At 43.3% G+C, this 6,452-nt stretch overlaps 1 protein-coding gene across 1 annotated transcript in view; it reads right to left on the bottom strand.

Annotated features, from left to right (window-relative positions):
• Positions 1 to 4,072, bottom strand: part of LOC125290785 (NACHT, LRR and PYD domains-containing protein 12-like) — a 62,120-nt gene extending 58,048 nt beyond the window's left edge. Inside the window, exon 1 of the mRNA XM_048237274.1 lies at positions 4,016 to 4,072. The gene's annotated coding sequence lies outside the window, so the exon portion shown is untranslated. The remainder of the gene's footprint in view (positions 1 to 4,015) is intronic.
• Positions 4,073 to 6,452: the final 2,380 nt, after the last annotated feature.

Raw genomic sequence — 6,452 nt, 5'->3', positions numbered from 1 at the left:
ACAAAAGTGTGTCGGAGGATAAGTGTCTGTCATGTCATGTATGTGTCTATGTGTACTCTAGGGTGTGTCTGGGCATGCATGTTTGTGTGTGTGTGTGTGTGTGTCTGGGCATGCATGTTTGTGTGTGTGTGTGTGTGTGTGTGTATGTGTGTCTGTAATTAACAGTAATTAACACCCTGTTGAACAATCTAAGCTGTGCGAACGTCAGAGGGCGGGATCAGACGTGACTAGCTCCTTATAATATCGGAGCACCTCTCAGGTAATCAGACAACAACTGCAGTGAGTTGGGAGAGAGAAAGCAAGAACACATAGGCTACTACTGGCCAATGCTCTCCAATTGGATCAAACCAGAGAACACTGCCACCCCGGCTGCACTCTCCACTAACCTTACACTATCCCACACCCCTCGCCTATCTGGGCCGGAGGCGGGACAGGCCTGCTGATCTCCAACAAATGGAATTCACCCAGCTGCCTTCAAACAAATATGTCTCATTCGGATTCCGCGCCATCACAGTGATCGCCCCCAGCAAAACTCGTGCTGGTCATCTACCCTCCAGACCAAATCCAGGGCTTAATTTTGTTGACGAACTTGACACTCTGCTATCCTCCATCCCTGAGCATGACTGTCCGCTTCTTGTTCTGTTGATATGAACATCCACTTAGATGCCCCAGGCTCAGCGGACTTTTTGGCCCTGGTCCACTCCTTTGACCTCGAACTGGTTCAAAGCCCACCGACTCACAAAGTTGGCATAGAGTTGACTTGATCTTCACTGGAACTGCAGCACAGACACCCTCATGGTGACGCCTCTCCATCTTTCTGACCACTTCTTCATCCAGTTCAGCGTCAGCCTGACAGAACAGCCTCCGGCTCCTCAGCCGATGGTCACGTTCGCCGCAACATCGGAACCTGTCTCCCAACGCACTTCTCCTCTGTGGTTGCCTCGGCCCACCTCCCACTCAACACCTTCTCCTCTCTGGAGGTTAATGAAGCCACTGACTCGCTCTGCTCCACACTGACCTTCGGTCTCAGACGAGCTGTGCCCTCTTACCACAAGGCCAGCTCGATCCAAACATTCTCATCCATGGCTAAACGATACCCTCCGATGAGCGCACCAAACTCAGAGCCGCGGAGAGGAAATGGTACAAATCCAAACTAGCTGACGACCTCAAAAACTACCAGACACTCCTGACCTCCTTCTCAGCCAGCATCACTGCTGCTAAGACTGCTTTTCTACAATGACAAAATCAACAGCGCCACAGACACTCGAAAACTTTTCTCAACCTTCAAATGCGCTACTCAACCCTCAGCTGCCTCCTCCTCCATCCAGCCTTACCTGCAGATACCCTCGCCTCATTTTTTTACAAACAAAGTGGCGGCAATCAGCAGTCAATTCTCTACATGCCCACTCAACCATCTGACTCAGATACCACTCCTACAACCTCTAGGGACTGCTGGAATATCTTTTTCAGCATTCACGCCTCTCTCCCAGAGTGAAGTGTCCAGACTCCTGACATGCAGCCGTCCTACCACATGCTCGCTGGACCCTATACCCTCTGAAAGCCTACTTCCAGTCCATCAGCCCGACCATCGCTCCAGCTATCACACATGTGATCAATGCCTCGCTAACCTCGGCACATTTCCAACAGCGTTCAAAATGGCCCTGGTAACACCACCGTTATTTAAGAAAACTTCTCTCAACCCTGCTCAAGTCGAGAACTACGCCCTGTCTCACTACTGCCTTTTCCTATCCAAAGGCATTGAACGAAAGCAGTCTCCAAACAGGTCTCTGACTTCCTTTCACAGAACAACCTTCTGGATCCAAATCAGTCTGGGTTCAAAAGCGACCACTCTGCAGCTTGGCTCTGCTGTCTGTAACAGAAGCCTTAAAGAAGCCAGGGCGACCGCCGGGTCATCAGTACTCATTCTGCTTGACTTATCGGCTTTTCTTTTGGACGGTTAATCACCGATCCTTCTCTCTATACTTTCGCTGACATGGGAATCTCCGGTTCTGCTCTCTCTGGTTTGAATCCTACCTCAAAGGGCGCTCATTTAACGTATCATGGCTTGGTCAGCTATCTGCACCTCACCATCTCACCACAGGGGTCCCCAGGGCTCAGTGCTGGGCCCCCTCCTCTTTGCTATCTACACCACCTCCTTGGGACAGATTATCCGTTAAGCAGACGGCTTCTCATACCACTGCTATGCAGGCGACACACAGCTCTATCTGTCCTTTCCACCTGATGACCCCTGGTTTCAGCCGCGGATCTCGGATTGCCTTTCAGACATAGCTACATGGATGAAGGCACACCACCTCCAGCTGAACCTCTCAAAAGACTGAACTGCTGGTCATCCCAGCTAAACCTACCATACACCCGACATCAACATCAAATTTGACTCCTGTCTGTTTCACCGACCAGGACTGCAAAAGAAATCTAGGGGTTGTTCTCGACAACCAACTAAACTTCTCAGATCATGTTGCCTCAGTTGCCGGTCATGCCGTTTAGCACTCTACAACATCACGGAAAATCAGGACTTACTTGACTCAAGATGCTACCCAACTTCTGGTTCAGGCAATAGTCATCTCCGCACTCGACTACTGCAATGCCCTCCTGACAGGTCTCCCAGCCTGCGCAGTGAAACCACTTCAGATGATCCAGAGCGGGCGCCAGCTGGTCTACAACCAACCCAAAGGGCACATGTTACCCCGCTGCTCATCCAGCTACACTGGCTACCTATGGCGGCCCGCATCAAATTCAAGTCTCTAACTCTTGCCTACAAAGTAGTCTCGGTTCTGCTCCCACCTACTTGAATGCCCTCATACAGACTTACACTACCTCCAGACCATTGCGCTCCTCTGACTTAACGACGCCTAGCTCTACCACACTGTACGCTCAAGCCAATCAAACTTTTCTCATCTGTTGTTCCTCGTTGGTGGAACACACTGCCAGTTCCTACAAGGGGCAGGGACATCCTTTTCCACTTTCAAAAAAACTCCTGAAGACCCAGCTCTTTAGAGAACATCTACTCTCATAGCAACACTTACAACAAGTCTTACTGATCCTAGCACTCACCAGCCGTTTTTAACTGACAAGTAACTGTTAAAAAATAGCACTCACTGACGACTTATTCTTCCTGTCCTCTAATGTTTTTTTTTTAAACTGTCCTAAAATTGTGAGGATTGTTCTAACACTTACTGTTTACCATGTTGTTAGTCGCTTTGGTTAAAAAAAAGTCAGCCAAATGTAATGTAATCTAAAAAATATAATGTAATGTCTGGGCATGCATGTTTGTGTGTGTGTGTGTGTGTGTGTGTGTGTGCATGTAGGGCCATCTAAAGTTCACATCGGAATATCAAGTGAGTGAAGGAGACTGGACATTGGACTGGTCATGGACTGGACATTGCCATGAAACAATGTGTGTAATATAGGCTACACCTCAGAACTATTCATTAGAACATTCAGAAACATAACAAAGACAATCTTGAATTTCCCCTTGGGGATCAATAAAGTATCTATCTATCTATCTATCTATCTATCTATCTATCTATCTATTTATCTATCTATCTATATGTATCTATCTATTCCAAACTGAAGTTACTCATGACTCTTGTTCCAAATGCCTATATCATTTGAATACCAAAGGTATAATTCTGAATATCCATATTCTGGTGGGGGAAAAAGACGTCATGTAAGGTTGAATTATCAGGAGAGAGCAAGCAAGACCTTTCTTCACTGAAGACTTCAGCATTCTAAAGAAAATCCACATGGACAGCATTGATTCAGTCCACACAAGTAGTCCAACATCTAGCCATTACTATTTGCACCCACAGTGTCATTAGTCAACTGCTTTCGAATTATTATGTGCATCGCAAGTGAAACCTCAACTCCATTACCATTCTTGGAAAAAAATGTCTAAGCTCCTCAAATAGGTTAGATATAGGATACATTGTAACCCCACCGAATTAGCAATGTAAATCTCATAAACATTGGTTACGGTATTAATGATGTTACTTACCACAGGTTTTAGAGTTTTTATTATTCGTTGTTGTTGAATCCATTTCCTTGTAGCTCAGACACAATCTAGGGAGATCTGGCTGGACTGGCTAGTTCAGATCCCTCGGTCATGGATGCCAAACTCCTCCCCATAGCTCTCTCTTATTTAAAGCTGTGGTACATGACTGCTAACAAAACTGATGAAACTGATTTCTAAAGACTTATAAAGACTACAATATTCATATCACAGGGTACCCTTCAGAATTATTGCCACCTTTGATAAAGTTGATTAAAAACAGGCTTAAATGCAGTCAGACTGTGCAATACTGCTGTGTTTACTGTGTCTGAGCTATTTATTGAGAACATGGAATGAATGTGTATGTGCGAGATGAATTTGCATGTGAGAGATTTATTTATTTTGTCTTACTCTATGCTGCTATGTGGAGAAGATGGCTCCAACAGAATGTTGTTGTATCGCATACAATGACAATAAATATCTATCTATCTATCTATCTATCTATCTATCTATCTATCTATCTATCTATCTATCTAAAGTTGGAAACCAAACCAAGGTATTTAACCAACTGCATACATGGCCATGATCACATCAGATCAGATCAAAATGATGATGAGAGACAGCTTAAAGACAAACAACAGTGAAAATTGAGGTTTTAACACAGTTTACATGTAAGATGTGTTTTATGTTTTACAAGAAATAATTATAAATCACGTCAAAAGTATTTTGACATATTTCTTGGTCAAGCATCAATCTTGGATTTCAGAGTGAGCACCAGGGCGGTGGCGTTCATGCATGACTGGGGATCGTACTCCAGCAGGCCTTTGACGACGGCGTGGTGAGCAGGAGGCAGCTGGGCCAGGGCATGTGGAGGCTCTTGCTTCATCAGGAACCTCCACAGCTCCTGCACGCTGTTACACGACCAGGGGGGGGAGCCGGCAAACATCCTTACGGAACAAAAATATATTGCCATATATTAGAAATTGTTGGATATATTTGGCAATATATTCCCATATATGAAATGTAATATTTATATTTTCCAATATATTGCAATATATGGGAACATACTGCAATTCTTTTCATTTTCATATATTTAATAAATACATATTGTTATACTATTCAATATATTGTTATGTATATTGAAATATGTCCCACATTATATAATGGAAGAGGCATTGTATGTAAATATGTACAATTATATGAGATCACATACCTCAATGTTAGATACAATGTTAGAAATAAGATAATATAATCAGATTTATAAGGGAACATAGGTTGTGGCAATATTTCAATCTACAGTCTTCCCTGTCAGCCGGCAGATGACTCTTTATCCAATAAACCGACCCAAAATATGTCTGCAGTGCAACACGGCTTCAACTGCGGAAATCAGTTTATCAAGTCATGGTTTATCACTGTTCATGGGTTTCATCAGGTCCCTTTCCATAGGTGGGTTAATCAAGCACCATGCAGCCTGCATTCATAATCTAGGTGCTTAATTTTCTACACATGTGGAAAGGGACCTGATGAAACCCATGAATAGTTTTATCAACGATTATAAATGGCGGAGCAAGACAATTTGTGTATTATATAATATATCATATGATATATTACTATGTCAATGTCACAATATATGAAGAAGACACATGAAATATATTGTCTATATATTGTGCCCGCCCCACACTTTGAGAGCCACTGATGTATTGTAAACTCAGGTCTCAGGTGATAACATGCTTATTTGTGTGCCTGCACTGAGTTACACAAGACAATTCGGTAACACTTTACTTGACGGGTGAGTTCACACATTCATAGCAGCTGTCATAAACTGCACATAAAGCATGAGAGACATGACTCAACATTCATACCAAACCGTTCATGAATGTGGAAGACAGAACAACGAAAACTTGTCAAAATAAAAGTCCAAAGTCGCAAAGCAGCATTGCCGTTTTTGGTCCAAACCTCTTACCTGATCATGTCACATCTGAGTCAATGGGCTACTCCAGTGCCAAAAAGACAGAACATGGTCAAGCAAATAATTTTTGCTTCATAAAAATGTATTTGTTTTATGATGTAACCTTTGCAGATGATTTCTCATCTTTTGCTACTGGGAATGTCCAACCATTCCAGGTGAATGTAGGCTAGTTTACCTCCCAGTGTTAAACTCAGTAATTACGAATACTTCACAACTTGTACAGTAAAGTGACATTCGATGTAGACTTCATAAGATATTCATGAAATATTTACAAAGGCTGGAGAGATTAAATTAATGGTTGGACTTTTATTTTGACAAGTTGTTGTCGTTCTGTCTTCCACATTCATGAAAGGTTTGGTATGAATGTTGAGTCATGTCTCATGAAACAGTCATGAATGCTTTATGTGCAGTTTATGACAGCTGCTATGAATGTGTTATGAACTCACCCGTCAAAGTAAAGTGTTACCGACGATT

This window comes from Alosa alosa, unplaced genomic scaffold, assembly GCF_017589495.1.
Source record: "Alosa alosa isolate M-15738 ecotype Scorff River unplaced genomic scaffold, AALO_Geno_1.1 AALO_1.0_unplaced_9, whole genome shotgun sequence".
NCBI classification, from domain to species: domain Eukaryota; kingdom Metazoa; phylum Chordata; class Actinopteri; order Clupeiformes; family Clupeidae; genus Alosa; species Alosa alosa.
Note: the sequence above shows the minus strand (reverse complement) of the source record. Positions and strands in the feature narration are given on the sequence as shown.